We start from the raw sequence: 20,853 nt of genomic DNA, 5'->3' as shown, positions 1-20,853 counted from the left end.
AGATTACCTACTAGGAGGCTCTCTCAATATATTCATGTCATCCATGAAACATTTTCTTGATAGCAAGGCCATGCCTAATTGCTATCCACAAAAAGAATCATCTGTATTGTGCACAAAAAATTCCCTTTGTTGTAGGTATATATGACAATCACAAGAAAATATACCAGCCTCAACTCTTTATAAACAAAGAAGATGATGTTATAAAGAAAGCGTGAACAATGATTCAGTGGAATACATCCCACCATATTGGCATGCCATGCATGTATATCAGCAAAATAATGATACTAAGCCCTTGGCTACAACATCGATCTCAATAGTTTGAATCAATGACATATGTGCCTTGCACAATCTATATTGGCATGGATACATCAAAATTCAACGTTGTAAAACGTAAAATGTGAGCTTATATCCATATGTTTCCAATTTTTCAAACATGTGTACCATGAACCTTGATCTTAAGTCAAAGGGTAGCACTATGGCATGGAAATGAAGCCTTGCTTCTCGTTAGATCTATCAAAGAACTTTTCTTTTCACAATAGAGATTTTTTTTTCAAATGTAAAGTTAATGAAAGAAAAACAAGTAGAACTTGAAATTGTCTAGCCTTATTGCCTTCACTTAAAGCTCGCTCATAGCCATGTATAATGGTGAATTTAGAGTTTTCGGATGTACCCAACATGACCTTGTGGCTTGGGTCATACCAACCTCCACTAAAAAAGCATTTAGAGATGTTGCAAAGTTGTCAAAGTTTGTATGCTAATAGCGTATCCCAAACTTTGGAGACTTCTATGCATTATGCCCTAAGATGATGCCTTGCTTCACATAGATGCATGAAAAAGATAACATAGGATGGAGACCATGCTCATATTTAGCAGTTGCGTCTACTGACAAACATATGTCAATGCAAAAGAAAGTCACCCATGTTGAGTTTTCATAGAAAATTATCCTTGCTGAAACATACATCTAATTGAAAATCCTTAAATTACCCAATATTGTGAGTAAGTAGCTTAGGAAATGTAGCTATCCAGTTGCCAAACTCTACTTGATTGAAGCAACCTTTGCTTGTCAAGTTGGCATAATAAAACTTCTACAAGATTAGTTCAAAGTTGTAAACTATAATTTTCTTATCAACTTACTTGAATTGAAACCCTTGGTACAAAAATTTGTAGCACCCTAGACCATTTTCTTGATCAACTAAAGTGCAAAAACTGTTTGCCTAGAAGCCATGCCCTAGCAAAAACTCAAACCCCAAACTCACAGATGGAGAAAAATTGATGTGTACTAGTTGCTTGAACTCCAAAGAGCCGGCCACATCCCAAACATCTTTGGACCCTTCAAAAAGTTTAGCAACCGGCCTTGCCATACTAATAGTTGCCAAGTATATGTGACCCCTTTGGATCAAGAGGCATCTCCTTGAGATACTGGAATGTTTCCCACTGGCCTTGATTTTGCATCAAAAGTTAATCTCTTAGAAGTATTATGCAGTATGATATCATTCATAAAGCTAAAAAACTAATCAAAATTGGAACTCTCAAACCTGATGATCATAGTCAGTTGAGGTGCTCTAGCCAATATGTTGCATGAGGAGAAGTCATGTTTGTTATCGAGTCTGTTTCTCACTCAAGCCTTGCTTGAATGTGGTCTGCAAACTGTTAACCCTCACGGCTCACGGACACCCATCACCTACGATGGACGCGTATTATGTATTTGGTAGAGTCATGTACCGGGCTTGTCGGACCAATAGGGAAAGGTAGAGTGATCGTCGATGAGAGGCGCACTTTAACTTGGACATTTAAGGGATTAGTTGGCTAAGCATGGGCGCCCAAGTGTGAATGGGGTGAGCTCCTATAAAAGCCAACTAAACCTAATTTTTACTCATTCTCTCATTTGTGCAATTGAAGAGTGCTCTTGCTCCATCTCCATCTTCTTCTTCTTCACCTCCTTGTGTGTGTGTGTGTGAGAGAGAGAGAGAGGGAGAGTGTGTGTGCGATCGAGCATTACGAAGGCACGACGGCGGCGAAGCGGTTGAGCGCGGCACGACTGCAACTTCTTCTTCATCGCGGCGAGGAATCCACCACGAAGGCGAGCGTAGAGCAGTGAGTGACACACCCTTTGTTTCCTTGAGCTTGCTAGTTTAGGCTTGTTGTGTGCTTGGAGCCGTTTGTGGCTCGCATACGGTGTATTGGCAAGTCCCTTGCTTCGACAGTGCGGCAAGGAGCGCACATTTTTGGCGCCGTTGCCGGGGATATGCCCTACACTAAGCTCGGTTAGCACTTTACGCTTCCTTGTGGTGCAATTTCTATCATAGGAAAGGCAGGGAAGGAGTGTGTGGAGATTTCTGTTTTTTGCGTTTTCTGTATTTGCTGTCAAGTTTCAATTTCTGCTATTGTCTGCGTTTTTTCAATTTCTGCAATTTCTGCATTTTCAAGTTCGGCGTTTTCAATTTCTGCATTTCTTGCATTTTTTTTTTCAATTTCTGCGTTTTCTGCAATTTCTGCATATCTGCGTTTTCAATTTCTGTATTTTCTGCACCCAAAAAAAAATAAAAAATAATAATTTAAAATTTTTAAATTTTTTCTCCCAAAAAAATAATAATTTTTTTTCTGAAAAAAAAAAATAAAGTAAAAAAAAAATAAAAATAAAAATCAAAAATCAAAAACGCGAGCGAGCGGCTAAATTTTTTGAAAATAAAAAACGTGACTCTTAAAACGGACGGGTTGGTTTGTATAAAAGATAGATCGGGATCGGAATCATTTTCCCAAGCCCAAGCCCAAGCACAAGCCTCAGTCCTATGATATATACTATACTCACTCTTATATATATACCCTCCTCCCTCAAGAGAGAATGAGAGCATGTGGGACAAGTCCTCCACTCTCCTCCTTTCTCTTCCCACTTTCACCCTTAGACTTTCTAGTTTGGGCCTAGTTCCCTACTGGAAATTGACAGTTTTAGGGATTCCGAGGGCATAGAGTGACCAAACAGAGGGCTGTAAAGCACGGCACGACCCTCTGACCGATACGCTCGTTTCGAGCTATCACACGGCCCATTCCACGACACGCTCTAAAAAATCTAGCAAAAAAACAAACAAAAAACACGCTAAAAACTAGTCACAAGGCCTCCTAGAGCAGCTTTTTGACACCTTAGGGTATCAAAAGCACATGCACTTACGCTCTGGGCGAGTGCTAGAACACGAGCATATTGAGGGTGCCTCTGTTCATACGGACACCCATTACCCATCCACGATAAGCTCTAGACCCTCAGCGGGGACACAAGGTAGCACCACCCAAGACCCTAAAATAGCCGCTAGTGATTCCTCCTCCGACTCAGAAATCATGGAAGCATACCCTACCCAAAACACTGAGAGAGAAGGCCATGCACCTCCCGAAGCTCCACAGCCTAGTACTAGTATGTTTAGCTGTTTCATGGAAACATTAGGTAGAGCTACTCGCTCGGAACCTGATGCAAATGAAGCACACGAAGGGGGTGGGGAAGTGGAATTTCCTTTCACATCGCACGTGGACCCCACACCCCCAAAGAGTGTCCATGTGGATATCCTGCCAACTTCTTACCAAGAAGGCCCTGTTGAGCTGCCTCCTTCAAAAGTTCCCTCTAGAGTACCGTTGGTGACAAGTAAAACCACGGGGAGCAACATTGCTTCTATCTCAAAAGAAACCGTTAACACGTCGACTCTAGAAGGATTGTTCATTAATGATCATTGGACATACGACCTCCACACTGAGGTGTTGACGGATCTACACTCTGGCCACGCCTACCATGTAGGATGGATAGAGATTGTACAATCCACCTCTAGTGCCACGAGCATCGAAGATCAACAGAAAATGATCTGTAATGTTATCCATGGCATTATTCAATCAGAAAGGCAAAACCGAGGGGTAAATATACTCTCAACTGGCCCCATGAGATTTTTGGATACGAGCAAGGCTCAACAGCCTACTCTATCACAAATGGAGACTCCTCTAATGAGCCCCATGGACCCATCTTACGTCATTTCACCTGGGGTCTCTATGCAATCTGAGCCTCCGAGTGAAAACTTTAGCTTCCCTAACTTGGCTCAACCCTCTATCAAGGAAAACACAGTGCTCACTCCAGGGATAAGCCTAACAGAGAATGTACCGATGACATCTACGGTTAGCGCAGTGCCACTACCTAGTGTTGTAGTACCTAATATGGGGCCTCGACCGTATGTGCCTCTAGCCCCTTATGCACACATGGCCCCCACACCTCTAATTGTACCACTTGCTTATGCTCCTCGAGTGCCGCTCCCTAGCTCTTATCCGAGTGGACCTATGCCCGGTTATGTTCCATATCCTGCATCATCTACACATATGCCAAGACCGGTACCCGTTCCTCTCCCACATATGATTCCAAGAGTACCTCCACCGGCCCTACCTCCTCACATAGGTGACTTGGCAGCGTTTGCTCAAACCATAGGTCGATCTATCGCGGAAAATATGCGTCACGCATCTGATAGAGAGCCTAGAAGTAAGGCAGTACAAATTGCCAAACTCACGCAAAAATTCAATGGGGACGAAGATGCTAGAAAACACATTGAAGTGTTTGAACAAGTATGTGATTCCTTAGGGGAACGCAACGAACTACATAAGTGCAATGCCTTAAGCTTGACATTAAGTGGGAAGGCTGGAGATTGGTATAGGACCCTAAGGGTGGACGAGAAAACAATCTACCCTACCCTTCGAAGGTTGTTTCTAAAGGAGTACATACGAGAAGGTGTGCTTTGGGGTGTAGCATCTCAGCTACAGAAGGCCGAACGTAAGGAAGGAGAGTCAGTAAGGGACTTCATTAGTCGTCTAAAGCACTTAAACTCTCGTTGCCCTGTAAATGAGCGCTTCAACAATAACCAACTGCTTGATCGATTCATTCGAGGGTTGAGGAATGAAGGAATCTATAATGGACTAGTGATTAGAGGTATCACAACCTGGGAAGATGTCACTGCCAATGCAATCCAATTAGAGGACAACTTGATGATAGCAGGCATGAGGGTGTCTACCGACACGAGATCCACTAGCTCACAAGCCATTGAGTATGAACCCATGACTGCAAAGCCCATTGCCAATGAGCCAAAGGTATTTGAGACATTCTTGACAGACCTCACCAAGGCAATCCAAGAGTCTCTTAAGGATAATCGACCCCCTCAAAATAGTCACATGTATCCAAGAAGGGAGCAACAATGGTGTTCCATTTGCTTAGGTCCACATAGCACTAGTGAGTGCCCTACGTTTAGAGTAAAATTTAATGGAACTTGCAACGCATGTGGTAGGTATGGTCACCAAGCTAAGGATTGTTTAATGATCAAACGTATGATGGCAAATAGACCACCTATAGCCTGGACGGATGCACCTCGAGCTCCTGTATTGATGCCTACTCCACCTGTTGAGCAACTACCGCAACACATGGTCCCTAGACCTCAAAATGTTGTACAAGCTACACCGCTACCACCTCCTGTGCTAGGACCGCAGCCCCCGCATCCAAGAGTCGCCCCTATGAACCAAGTGGGTTGCGAGCCATCTAATGCTTATGCAGATGGTTGTGAGGAGGAAATAGACACTAGTATTGCCTACGGACTTGATACATTGGAAGAGTGTCCTATATACTACATGGAAGATTGTTGGGGACAAGTCAAGCCGGTTTATCAAGCTGCTGCTCTCGCATCCAGAGGTCAAAATATCAACACCCAGGCTAGGAGGCCACCTCTTCAATGCTACGAGTGTGGTGGACCACATCGAGTAGCGGAGTGCCCTATTAGGCTGCAAAAGAATGCTGCACAGATGCAAATGAATCAAGGGAGCACGTCTGCAATGCCAATACTCACATGTAATCATTGTGGCATAGATCACTTGATTGCCCAATGCCCTTATAACCCAAATGCGCCTAAAATCACACCCCTGAATTTGGTCGAAATTGCTAGTGTGACATCGCCAATACCACCCGTCGCACCCGCTTATGCGATTACACGGTCCATGCTTCAAGGGCCAGGCCATATCCTCGAAGAGAGAGATACCGCTTCAGTTATCCAAGCAAAGAAAAAGAAGACACGAAGGAAGAGGTCGCAGAATACGGAAAATTCAAAGCCAAGTTCCAAAACAAACATAGGAACAGGAGATGACCCCGTGTATATGAATGACCTCGAGGATGATTCAGATTCAGTCGAGACAATGGAGACTAGAACCAATACCACAAAGGGAAAGATCGACAAAGAAAACCGTAACATGGAACCAAATGAAAACCGAATAAGAGAAAACCATAAAGAGCCTCTGAAAACACCACAAGTGTTTCCAAATCCAATCCAAGACCCCCAAGATAAACCGCAGGGGCAAAAAGGGAAGAATCGTAAAAAGAAGATTGGGACGTACCCAAACCCAGTAGACGAGATTGAGCAAGTGAAACATCTAAGAGATTTAGTGGAGGAGACTCAAAGGAAACTAGAACCAGAACCCATGCAGGTCAAAATTCATGACACAGTGTTTCCCACGCAAGTTCATCCACCCCACATGAACCATAGACCGTTAGCCATATCTAGTATCATCCAAGAAGGGAGTGAGGACGGGACATCAGAAAGTGAGCATACACCCTTCTTGTTGGAAAGGATGTTTAACGAAGGAATACCTGATCCCATTGAGGAATATGAGATTCCATCCTCACCAGTTCCTAGTCAAGGACCTACACCCTGCAAAACGCCAATGAATGTTGCCAAACTAGTGGACTTCATGTCTTCTGAGGTCCGAACCACGATCATAGCAAAGCTGTATGGAGATCCTAAGTTATTCCTTGCACTTCGAACATTCCTTAACGGAGAGCTACGAACGGGATTACCGCAGTTTGCGCAACCAAATAGGCCTGACTCGATTATGATTGATGAGGAAAATCATGTGCAATCACTTGACTTAGATGGACACGAGTCTGTGATCGAGGTACCCATTAACGAATTAGGGCAGTATTTTGAAGGCGACGAGTCTAATGCGACCCTACCCATCACTACCAAGGGATTAACTATAAAGGGAATTCTTGATGGTGGTGCGGGAGTTAGCATCGTTACAAAAGATTGTTGGGAATCCATGGGAAAACCCCGCCTCAGTGTTACTAACATTGTGGTAAAGATGGCAAATGGTACCATAGCCAAACCTATGGGGATGCTCAAGGATCTTAAGATCAAAGTTCTAGGACACAAGGTACGACATACGTTCATTGTAATGGATTTCTCTAAACACCTTATGTCATATGAAATGATTTTAGGACGACCATTCATGAGGGAAGCACAAATGGTTCATGATTGGTCTAAAAATCATGTCTATTTGCAATTCCAAGACTCTGTCCTTAGAGTGGATTTGGTGACTGGTAAGGTACACCCCTTAGGGAGTAAAACCATTATTGATGATCGCTCTGACACCAAAGTTCACTCGGCCCCACTACAATATTGTTACACTTGTAAGAAGGATACAGACATTGGCCAAGATTCTCCTTATATGGATATCCTACCTGGGATGACTGAGTCGGACAATGTGGATTGGGTCCACCTAGCATCAACCATAGACACTTGGGGAAATAGGGGGACGACCTGGGTAACACCTGAGGGGGATGAAATGCCTATACCCTTAAATATGCTACAAGCAATGCGTATCGCTTCCGACAAGACTCATCCTAATGTAACGAAGAAAACATACAAGTGGGTCCCTAAAGCTTCTTTAGTGACCATAGCTAGTGCTAAAAAATAGAAGCCTTGGAAGAAACGTACCACTCGCTCCAAGAAAAGTAAGAAAATGTTGCGATGGATCCCTAAACGACTATTGGAAGCCCAAGGCTACTATCAAGTAAATGATCAAATCTGGGTGCCAAAACGTAGATTGTGCTCTTACCTATCACCTGACCCAAGTGAGCCCAATCCCGTAGCTCCAAAACGAATCAATGATCGTGAAAAGAAAAAAATCACAGAATGCTACACACCCGCTCCCGAGCTAGTTTGGGTACCAAAGAAAGAACGATTTGTTCCACCTATCTCAGGAAGGGGGGAGTCCCATGAAGCTTCTAGCTCCTCATGTAATACATCCATAGAGGTAAAAGCTTCTACACAGCCTCCATCTATAGTAGTGGACCTCCATGAAGCTACAAAAGAATCCACACCTCCCAGTGTTCAAGAATCACCTAATGAACCACTTCAAGTTCGATCCTGGGAGAGTACCTTACCACCCTTGCAGCTTGACAAGGCACCTAGGGTAATAGAAAACTACTGGCAAAAATCCTCACCTATTACCAACTGGAACAATTGGTTTCAAAGGGTGACAAGCTCATTTCAAACGGTATGATCTACCCAAGGAAGGGGGGAGTGTTTGTGGACATCCATCATTCACTTGCTTCCCTCTCAACCTTTTTCCCTGACCTCTTAATCTCTGATCTTAGGGAATGTATATATATAGCCTTATACTCACAAAAAAACAAAAATAGTAAAGAGCAAGAGCGCCTAGCAATGAGAGAGCACCCTATCAGATCTTACATATAAGTCCAAATTCACCGTGTCAATTCAAGCAACACACAAAAACAACTCTTATGTTTTAAAGGCCTAACCAAATCTATCTGTCTTGTCAGAAATGGCTACTTCACCAGAGGCATGCACTTCTATTTTTGATGAAAGGTACCCCTTGTCTTTTCAACAAGTGTTCTACGTATGCTACCCTATACTTTCTTGCGAATGGGATTTGATAGAGAGCCTTGCATGTGAGAGAAATTTTGAGGAGTTAGAATGGCTGATACGTCTATGGCTAACTAGTGATCCCTACCCAGTAGCGAATGTGTCTCCAATGGCACATGCTTATTCTTTTGCACAAGATGAGTATCCACGCATCACGAGGTTCTTGATTAGCATGCTTGCACAAGAGGATGATAAAGAGGAACTAATAGAGACCGAGGAAGACTATGGCCTCACAGACAACGATTTTATTTATCTAGATGATGAGGATAGAGGCCTAGCCTTAGGGTGGCCACCCGGTTTATATAATATCCTCTTTCCTTGATTCTAAAAGGGGTAACAGATAGGTAGGTTAGGGGTCTAGATTGTGTTTTGAGTTTGTTTTTAGGAGTTTTAATTTTTCCCACTGATGTGCCTCCTGGAGGTATTCCTTTTGTTTCCTAGTGTGTACAGGAGCGTGTTGCTATTGATAGGATTTGGACCTTCATGGAACCTTCAAATCAAGCGCGACCATCAACACAAACAGGTGTTTCTTGTCCATTAGCATTGCCCTTATCTTTTTGCATCTATGATTGTCTGCTTTAATTGTGATTGGTAGCATAATATTCAGCGCATTTGCTTACTATCAAACATTTAATTCAATGTAATGTTTTGTCATAATCACTTGTCTAGGTTTAAAAATCAAGCAGTCCGACTAAGCTAGTTTGACCAAGCTAGGTATTAGAAATCTTCTCTTAATACCATGGGGAATGCCTTCCTAATAAGCAATGGTTACTTAGGTTCTTAATCCGATTTAGGCAGCATTGTATGAAATGTACTAGGGCTTTCTAGTGGGCTTAACCCTACTGACCTTTAGCTTAAGTATTATAAAGGGAGTTTACTAATGTGATGAGCCTGGGGAGGGTAACAGTGTTATATGACCCCCCAAAGTTACAAAATTAAAATGCTGAAAATGAACAAACAAAAAATCAAAGTGCCACAATGTAAAATTTTAAGCTGGAAAAGAAATCTCGGCTTGATTTGGTACTTCACTCACATGTATCGCCTATGGTACTAGAGCCCTAGAGGTTCCCAGTGTGGGCGCTTTTCCTATAAAAGCAAAAAACCCAAGGCATACAAAATAAGCACCCACTTCATAATTGAATCAATGTGAAAAGACTTTGGGGGATCAAAGAAAAAGTAATCAGTCAGGCGATGATTTCATGAGAAATTCCTTTTTTGGTAGCTTAACTACAAAGTCTTTTAGGTATAGCCTCTAGTCAGCCCTCGAACATGAATACTTGGCTCTCGCGATTAAACAACTTAATTGACCACAGAAAGTTAAGAAGCTTACCCATGGTATTAATATTCGATCTCTAGTGCTTTTCGATCGTCAAATTAGCGACCCCAGACTTGTTTAATTTTCTACCTTTACATCTGTTTATGCATTTGATTACATTGCAATTTAATGTTCATTGCTAACAAATTGTTTGAAATTCTTTTACCAATCAATTTGTCTACCTAAAACTGCATATGCTTTTTAAGAGAATTCCATTACTGTGCCAATGTTGTTTGATTTTGCAGTGACTGAAGAAGGCTAAGGACATTCATCTCAAATGCTCTTCCACCTCGACGAACCAGCTTCAACTCAATAGCTTCCGAGGACGGAATCTACATCAGGAAGGGGGGCATGTTAACCCTCACGGCTCACGGACACCCATCACCTACGATGGACACGTATTATGTATTTGGTAGAGTCAGGTACCGGGCTTGTCGGACCAATAGGGAAAGGTAGAGTGATCGTCGATGAGAGGCGCACTTTAACTTGGACATTTAAGGGATTAGTTGGCTAAGCATGGGCACCCAAGTGTGAATGGGGTGAGCTCCTATAAAATCCAACTAAACCTAATTTTTACTCATTCTCTCATTTGTGCAATTGAAGAGTGCTCTTGCTCCATCTCCATCTTCTTCTTCTTCACCTCCTTGTGTGTGTGTGTGTGTGTGTGAGAGAGAGAGAGAGAGGGAGAGTGTGTGTGCGATCGAGCATTACGAAGGCACGACGGCGGGGAAGCGGTTGAGCGCGGCACGACTGCAACTTCTTCTTCATCACGACGAGGAATCCACCACGAAGGCGAGCGTAGAGCGGTGAGTGACACACCCTTTGTTTCCTTGAGCTTGCTAGTTTAGGCTTGTTGTGTGCTTGGAGCCGTTTGTGACTCGCATACGGTGTATTGGCAAGTCCCTTGCTTCGACAGTGCGGCAAGGAGCGCACACAAACCTATATTGTGAGTGCTTAAATTGCACAATTATGGAAAATTTCCATGGTAACATATATGTTCATTGCGTTCCAGAGCTATTGAGCACATTTGCAACAAAAGTAAAAATTAGTGCATACCTCATGAAGTACTTGTCTCGACTGGACGTGCCCTCATAATAACCAAACGAATCACAATCAACAAGAAATGTGATAAATGCTTTGTAGGGTACCTTTTCTTCTATAAGATATAAATCTATCATTTTGCAATAGGTTACCAACTTCCTACTGCCTAAGGCCTTGCCCTATGTGAAATCCAAGTGAAACTTGTGAAAGATATACTTGTTGCTTGCATGCCAGTTTATGTAACCTTGCTTCAACTTGTTTGCCATGCACTTGGCCTAGCAAGTTCAACCTATCCTTGTCTAAACCAACTACAAGATTTTACAAGATTTATGATCTTTGTGCTTTAGCTTGTGTTTCTCATCAGCTGGTCAGATACCACTGTTTAAATCCCTCCAATCGCTCATAGTTTTTTGGTAAGCTACCAAGATTTGGAACCTCGACCACTTGAATACTTGCACTTATCTCGGGATTTTTTGTTAGTTTTTTGAACTTACAAAAAAAATCAACTTGGCGTCTTTGCTCTAGCTACCTCAGCAATGGCTCAAGTTTAATGTCTTTCCCTTGAGAAGCTCATCGAACCACCAAGAAGAGGATGGGGGGGCCAATCATGGACACCCCTCCTAAGGACCCAACGGCCAAAAGTAGGCGATTGTGCCACTCTAGACCGTCGAGACGGACTATGATGCCCATGAAACACTGCACGGGCGGTAATTAATGTGCTTTTCCCACCCGTGCAAAGTTTCATGGCCATGCACTACCGTCTAAGTGGTCCAAGGTGGCACAATTGCCAATTTTTTTTGGCTTTGGGCTCCCTAAAGGCCCAACAGCCAAAAGTTGGCAATTGTGCCACCCTAGACCGTCGGAGACAGATTGCGATGCCCATAAAAGTTTACAAGAGTGGGGTTAAGCATTATTCCCCCACCATTGCAAAGTTTCATAGCCATTTCTTAGCGTCTCGTTGGTCCAAGGTGGCACAATCACCAATGTTTTGAAATTGGGATTGCTTAGGGTCCAACGACCTAAATTTGGTGATTGTGTCGTCCTAGACTGTCGCAAAAAATTTTGATACCCAAAAACTTTGCAAGATGGGAATCATTGTGCTTCCTTTGCACTTGCAAAGTTTCATGGCCATCCATTTCTGTCTTTTCAGTCCAATGTGGCACAATCGCCAATTTTTTTGGCTTTGCTCTCACCAAGGGCCCAAAGGCCACAAGTTGGCGATTGCCGCCCTAGACCATCAAGATGGACTGTGATACCCATGAAACTTTGCAGGCATGGGGCTAGTGTGCTTTCTCTACCCTTGCAAAGTTTCATGCCATCCGCTTTCACCTGGATGGTCCACGCTGGAACAATTGCCAATTTTTGGTCTTTGTGCTCGTTTAGGGACCAACAGTCAGAAGTTGGCGATTATGCCGCCCTAGACCATCAAGATGGATTATGATACCCACCACGTGTGATTTCTCTATTCTTGAAAATTTTCATGGTTATATGTTGCTGTCTCATCGATCTAGAGTGGCACAATCGCTAATTTTCTAGCTTTGGGCTCGCCAAGGGCCCAATGACCAAAAGTTGGCTATTGTGACACCCCTGGATTGTGATGGCCATGAAAGTTTTCAAGGGAGGAGATTAGTATGCTTTCACCCTCTTGCAAAGTTTCATGGCAATCCCGTTTTGTCTCATCGGTCCACGATGGCACAATCACCAATTTTTCGGCTTTGGGCTCGCAAGGGCCCAAAGGCCAAAAGTTGGCAACTGTGCCGTCCTAGACAATTGAAATAGATTGGTATGCCGATGAAACTTTGTAAGGGTGGGGATTAGTGGGACTTACTTTCCCTCGCAAAGCCTCATGGCCATCCTTTGTCGTTTCATCGTCAGTCAAGGATGGAACAATCCCCAATTTATTGGCTTTCGGCTCACCAAGAGCCCAACGGCCAAAAGTTGGCAATTGTGTCACCCTCGACTATCAATACGGACTGCAATGTCCATGAAAATTTGTACAATCACAATTAGGGTGCTTCTTCCACCCCTACAAAGTTTCATGACCATCTGTTGCCTTCTCATCGATGCAAGGTGACACAATTACCAATTTTTTGGCTTTGGGCTTTGGGGTTGCCAAGGGTACAACGAAAAAAAGTTGGCAATTGTGCCACCATAAACCGTTGAGACGGATTGTTCAGGGTGGCACAATCGTCAATTTTTTGGCTTTAGACTTGCCAAGGGCCCAATGACCAAAATTTGACTTTTGGGTCGCCCTAGACCATTGAGACAAATTCCGATTACCATGAATCTTTATAGAGGTACGGATTAGAGTTCTTCCCTTGACCTTACAAACTTTTATGGCTGTCCATTTTTGTCTCTTTGGTCTAGGGTGGCACAATCGCCAATTTTTTGGCTTTGGGCTCGCCCAGCCACCAAAAGTTGGCGATTGTGCCTCCCTCGATTGAGAGGGATTGCGATGCTTATGAAACTTTGTTGGGGTGGGAATTAATATGCTTTTCTTAACTCTTGAAATTAAATGTCCATTTTTTGCCATCTTGTAGGTCCAAGGTAGCACAATGGCCAATTGTTTAGCTTTGGGCTTGCCAACGGCTGAAAGGCCAAAAGTTGGCGATTGTGCAGCACTAGACCATCGACACAAACTCTGATGCCCATGAAACTTTGTAGAGGTGGGGATTAGTGTGCTTCCCCCATTCTTGCAAAGTTTCATAGCCATTGATTTCCGTCTCAATGGTCCATGGTAGCACAATCGCAAGTTTTTCAGTTTTGGACTCGCTTAGGGGCCAACAGTCAAGAGTGGGCACATGTGCCACCCTAAACCGTAAAGACGGATTGGGATGTCTATCAAAATTTGTAGGGGTGGGGTTTAGTGTGCTTTCCCCGACCTTGCAAAGTCTCATGCACATCCGTTGCCATCTCATTGGCCTAGGGTGGCACAATCAACAACGGCCTTTGGCAATTATGTCGCCTTAGACAATTGAGACGGACTGTGATGCCCATGAAGCTTTGCACAACCATGATAAGTGTGCTTCCCTTGCCCTTTCAAAGTTTCATGGCTATACATTTCCATCCCATCAGTGCAAGGTAGCACAATTGCCACCTTGCCGTCTCATCGATGTAAGGTGGCACAATAACTAATTTTCTGGCTTTGGGCTTGCCAAGGGCACAATGAACAAAAGTTGGGTATTGTGCCGTCCTAAACCGTTGAGATGGTATGCAATGCCCATGAAACTTTGTCCAAGAAAGGATTAGTAAGCTTTCCTTTCCCTTGAAAAGTTTCATGGCCATCCATTTTTGTCTCATCGATCCATGTTGGCACAATCACCAAATTTTTGGCTTTGTGCTAGCTAAAAGTCCAAGGACAAAATGTTGGCGATTGTGCCACCCTAGACCGTTGAGATGGATTGTGATGCCCATAAATGTTGCAGGGGTGGATATTTGTGGGATTCCTACACCCCTAAAAATTTTCATGGCCATCTGGTTGCCCTCTCCACCGTCAAGGGTGGCATAATTGCCAATTTTTTAGCTTTGGACTCGCGAAGGGTCCAACGGCCAAAAGGTTGCAATTGTGCCATCCTAGACCGTCGAGACGGATTGCCATGCCTATGAAACTTTGCAAGGGTGGGGATTAGTGTGCTTCCCCCGTCCCCACAAAGTCTCATGGCCATCCATTGCCATCTTGTTGGTCGAGGATGTCACAATCGCCATTTTTTTGCTTTTGGCTCACCAAGGGCCTAATGGCCAAAAGATGGCCATTAGCATGAAACTTTGTGGGATCAGGATTAATGTGCTTCTTCTACCTTCATAAATTTTCATGGCCCTCCGTTTCCATCTCATCGGTGCAAGGTGGCACAATCACTATTTTTTTGGCTTTGGACTCGCCAAGGGTATAACGAACAAAAGCTGGCGATTGTGCCGCTGTAGACCATCAAGACAGATTGCGATGCCCATGAAACTTTGCACATGCAAGGATTAGTGAACTTTCCGTACCTCTACACAGTTTCATGGCCAGGTTGGCACAATCGCCAATTTGTTGTCTTTGGGCTCACGAAGGGCCCAACGACCAAAGTTTGGATTTTGCGTCACCGTAGACCATCGAGACAAATTGGGATTCCCATGAGACTTTGTAGGGGTAGGGGATTAGAGTGCTTCTCTTACCCATCCATTTTTGTTCATCGGTCCACGGTGGCACAATCATCAATTTTTTGGCTTTGGGCTCGCATAGGGCCCAATGACCAAAAGTTGGCAATTAAGCGACCCTAAACGGTTGAGAGAGGCTGTAATGCCAATGGAACTTTGCAAGGGTGGGGATTAGTTTTCTTCTTCCACCCTTGCAAAGTTTCATGTCCATCCGTTGATGTCTCATCGATGCAAGGTGGAACAATCGCCAAATTGTTTTTGGCTTTGGGCTTGCAAAGTGCACAACGAACAAAAGTTGGCGATTGTGCCATCCTAAACCGTCAAGATGGATTGTGATACCCATGAAACTTTGCATGGGTGAGGATAAAATGAGCTTTCCCTACCCTTACAAAGTTTCATGGTCATCTGTTCTGTCTTGTCGGTCCATGGTGGCACAATCACCAATTTTTTGGCTTTGGTCTCACAAAGGGCCCAACGACCTAAAATTAGGATTTTGTGTCACCCTATACCATTGAGACAAATTCTGATTGCCATGAAACTTTGTAGGGATATATTTTTGTGCTTTTCTTGCCCTTACAAAGTTTCATGGCCATCCATTGTCGTCTCACGAGTCTAGGGTCACACAATCGCTAATTTTTTGGCTTTGGGATTGCCAAGGGCCCAACGGCCAAAAGGTGGCAATTGTGCCACCCTAGACCGTGGAGATGGACTACAAAGCCCATGAAACTTTGCAGGGGTGGGGATTAGAGTGCTTGCCCTACCCCTACAAAGTTTTATGGCCATGTATTGCTGTCTCAATGGTCCATGGTGGAACAATCACTAGTTCTTTTGGCTTTGGACTCTCCAAGGACCCAACAGCCAAAAGTTGGCAATTGTGCCACCCTAGACTGTCAAAATGGATTGCCATGTCCATGAAAGTTTATAGGGGTGTGGATTAGTATTCTTTTCCCATCCCTACAAAGTTTCATATCCATTTCTTGTCATTTCATCAATTCAGGGTGACACAATTGTCAAATTTTTGGCATTGGGCTCGCTCAGGGCTTAATGGTTAAAATTTGGCGATTGTGTCGTTCTAGAAAGACGAGACAAATTTTGATGCTTATGAAACTTTGAAAGGGATTAGTGTGATTCAATTGTCCTTGTAAAGTTTCATTGCCATCCCTTGCCATCTTGTTGGTCCAAGGTGGCACAATAGCCAATTTTTTTGCTTGGGGCTTGCCAAGGGCCCAAAGGCCAAAAGTTGGTGATCGTGCCACCCTAGACCGTTGAGATGAATTACGCTGCCCATGAAACTGTATAGGGATGAGGATTAATAAGTGGATGGCCATGAAACTTTGCAAGGGTGGAGAAAGCACACGAAGCCCTGTGCCTGCAAAGTTTCATGGGTAAAACAGTCCATCTTGATGGTCTAGGGCGGCAACCGCCAACTTGTGGCCTTTGGGCCCTTGGCAAGACCAGAGCCAAAAAATTTGACAATTGTGTCCCATTGGACCGACAAGACGGAAACGGATGGCCATGAAACTTTGCAAGGGCAAAGAAACCACATTAATTCCCACCCTTGCAAAGTTTCATGGGCATCAAAATCTGTCTCGACGGTCTAGGAGGGCATAATCACAAAATTTAGGATGTTGGATCCTAAGCAATTCCAATTCCAAAAAATTGGCAATTATGCCACCCTAGACCAACAAGACACTAAGAAATGGCTATGAAACTTTGCAGTGGTGGGGGAATCATAATAAACCCCACTTCTGTAAACTTTCATCGGCATCGCAATCCATTTCGAAGGTCTAGGATGGCACAATTGCCAACTTTTGGCCGTTGGGTCCTTGGGGAGCGCAAAGCCAAAAAAATGGCAATTGTGCCACCTTGGACCACTGAGACGGTAATGCATGTCTATGAAACTTTGCATGGGTGTGAAAAGCACATTAATCCCCGACCCTACAATGTTTCATGGGCATCGTAGTCTGTCGTGACAGTCTAGGGTAGCACAATCACCTACTTTTGGTCGTTGGGTCCTTGGTGAGCCCAAAGTTAAAAAAATTGGCGATTATGCCACCTTAGACTGGTGAGATGACAATGGATGGCCATGAAAATTTGCAAGGCTGAGGGAAGCACACTATCCTTGCACCTACAAAGTTTCATGGGAATCACAATTTGTCTCGACAGTCTAGGTGACATAAAAGCCTAAGTTTTTATCGTGGGACGGTCGTTGCGACACAAAAGCCAAAAAATTGGCAATTGTGCGACCTTGGACCATTGAGAGGGCACCTTATTTCTATAAAGCTTTGGAGGGGTTGGATTAATGTGCTTCCCCTACGCCTACAAAGTGTCATAGTCATTTGTTGCATCGCAATCTGTCTCGAAGGTCTAGGGCCGCACAATTATCAACTTTTCACCTTGACCCACCCCTACAAAGTTTCATGGGAATCGCAATTTGTCTCGATGATCTAGGGTGACACAAAAGCCAAATTTTGGTCGTTAGGCCCTTAGCAAGCCTACAGCCAAAAAATTACCGTTTGTGCCACCCTACACCGACAAGATGGAGCGGATGACCATGAAAGTATACAAGGGTAGGAAAATCTCACTAATCATCGCCATTGCAAAGTTTCATGGGTATCGCAATATATTTTGACGGTCTAGGGTGGCACAATCGCCAACTTTTGTTTGTTATGTCCTTGTCGAGCCCAAAGCCAAAAATTTGGAGATTGTGCCACCTTGCGCCGATCAGATGGTATCAGATTGTGCCACCTTACACTCCATGTCAATGGTCTAAGACAGCACAATTGCCAACTTTTATCTATTGGGCCCTTGGAGAGCTCAAAGCCATAAAATTGGCAATTGTGCCACTATGGACCCTCGAGACAACAACACACAACCATGAAACTTTGCAAGGGTGGAGGAAGCATACTAATCCCCTCTCTCCAATGTTTCATGGCATCACAATTCGTAACAACAGTCTAGGGAGGCACAATTGCCAACTTTTGTTTGTTGTACCCTTGGCAAGCCCAAAGCCAAAAAATCGATGATTTTATTACTCTAGACCGGCGAGACAACAATTGATAGCCATGAGATTTTGTGGAGGTAGTGGAAGCACACTAATCCCCACCCTTGCAAAGTTTCATCAGCATCACAATCCCTCTCGATGGTTTAGGACGACACAATTGCTAATTTTTGGCCGTTGGGCGCTTGGCGAGCCCAAAGATTGAAAAATGACTAGATCTACCTTGGACTGTGGAGACGGCAATGTATGTCCATGGAAATCGCCACCCCTGCAAAGTTTCATGGGCATCTGAGTGTATTTCAACGGTCTAGTGTGGCATGATCCCCAACTTATGGCCCTTGGATCCTTGGCAAGCCGAAAGCCAAAAGATTACGATTGTGCCATCGTGGATCAATGAGAGAAAAACAAATGGCCATGAAACTTTGTAAGGGAGAGGGAAGCACTCCAATCCTCACCCCTCTACTGAAAACTTTCATGAGAATTGCAATTTGTCTCGACGGTTGTCTCGACGGTCTTAGGCAACACAAAAGCCAACTTTTGGTTGTTGGGCCCTTGGCGAGCCCAAAGCCAAAAAATTGGCGATTGTCTCATCCTAGACTGATGAGAGAGAATGGATGGCCATGAAACTTTGCAGGGGTAGGAAAATCTTACTAGTCCTTGCTCGTGGAAAGTTTCATGGACATCGCACTCCGTCACAACGGTTTAAGGCGGCACAATGGCCAACTTTTGTTCGTTTTGCCCTTGGCAAGCCCAAAGCCAAAAAAATTGGCGATTGTGCCACCCTGCACCGATGAGATGTCAACGGATAGCCATGAACCTTTGCAAGGTTGGATGAAGCACAATAATTATGGTAGTGCAACATTTCATGGGCATCGCAATCTGTCTCAATAGTCTAGGACGGCACAGCTGCCAGCTTTTGGTTGTTGAGCCCTTGGCAAGCCCGAAGCCAAAAAAATTGCGATTGTTCCACCGTGGACCAACGAGACAAAACTTCATAGCCATGAAACTTTGCAAGGAAACAAAAAACTCACTAATCCTTGCCTTTGCAAAGTTTGATGGAAATCCCAATGAGTCTTGATGATCAAGGACGGCACAATTGATAACTTTTGTTCATTATGCCCTTGGAGAGCCCAAAGACAAAAAATTGGCGATTGCGCGACCTTACACCGGTGAGATGGCAGCAGATGGCAATAAAACCTTGCAAGAGTGGAAGAAGCACAATAATCACAGTCATGTAAAGTTTCATGGACATCGCAGTGCGTCTTGACCGTCTAGGGTGGCACAATCGCCATCTTTTGGCCTATGGGTCCTTGGCGATTCGAAAGCCAAAAATTGGCGATCCAAAAGCCACAAATTGGCAATTGTTTCCCCCTAGGCCGACAAGACGGCAACGGATCGCCATGAGACATTTCCGGGGTGGTGAACGCACACTAATCCTCACCCCTACAAAGTTTTATAGACATCATAGTCTATCTCAATTCCCTAGGGTGGCACAAGTGCTAGCTTTTGGCCAAGACGGCAACGGATCGCCATGAGACATTTCCGGGGTGGTGAACGCACACTAATCCTCACCCCTACAAAGTTTTATAGACACCATAGTCTATCTCAATTCCCTAGGGTGGCACAAGTGCTAGCTTTTGGCCATTGGGACCTTGGTGAGCCAAAAGCCAATTATGCCACCCTAGGCAGACACAAGACGGCAAGATATGGCCGTGAAAGTTTTTAACGATGTGGAAAACACACTAATACTCATCCCTACAAAGTTTCATGGGCATTGCAACCCGTATCAACGGTTTAGGACGGCACAATCACCAACTTTTGGCCGTTGCCCCCTAAGGGAGCCCAAAGCCACAAAATTGGCGATTATGCCACCCTGGACCATGGAGACGACAACGGTTGGCCATGAAACTTTGCATTGGTAGGGAAAGCACACTAATTCACACCCCTACAAAGTCTCATGGGCATCGGAGTCCGTGTCAATGGTTTAGGGTGGCACAATTACCAACTTTTGGCCTTTGGGCCCTTGGCGAGCCCAAAGCCAAAAAACTGGCGATTGTGCCACCCTGGCCTGATGAGAGGGCAACAGATGTCCATGAAACTTTATAAGGGGCAAGGGAAACGTACAAATCCTCAGCTTTGCAAAGTTTCATGGGCATCACAATCTTTCTCGATGGTTTAGGACGACACAATCACCAAATTTTGGCCGTTGTTCTCAGAGCGAGCCCAAAGCCAAAAAAAATAGTGATTGTGCCATCATAGACCAACAAGACAACAATGAATGGACATGCAACTTGGTAGAGGTGGGGGAAGCATACTAATCCCCACCCCTGCCAGCTTTCATGGGAATCGCAATTGGTCTTGATGGTTTAGGATGGCACAATTGCCACCCTTTGGTTGTTGGACCCTTGGCGGCGAGCCCAAAGCCAAAAAATTGGCGATTGTGTTACCTAGGACCGTCGACACGTCAACACATGTCCATGAAGATTTGGAGGGCTAGGGGGAGCACCTTAATCCTTGCCCCTAAAAATTTTCATGGCCATCGCAATCTGTCTCAACGGTCTAGGATTGCACAATCGCTATCTTTTGGTTGTTGGGCCCTTGGCGAGTCCAAAGCCAAAATATTGAAAATTGCGCCATCG

This window comes from Adiantum capillus-veneris, chromosome 11 (assembly GCF_014529385.1).
Source record: "Adiantum capillus-veneris isolate H3 chromosome 11, ASM1452938v2, whole genome shotgun sequence".
Classification (NCBI taxonomy): Eukaryota; Viridiplantae; Streptophyta; class Polypodiopsida; order Polypodiales; family Pteridaceae; genus Adiantum; species Adiantum capillus-veneris.
Note: the sequence above shows the minus strand (reverse complement) of the source record.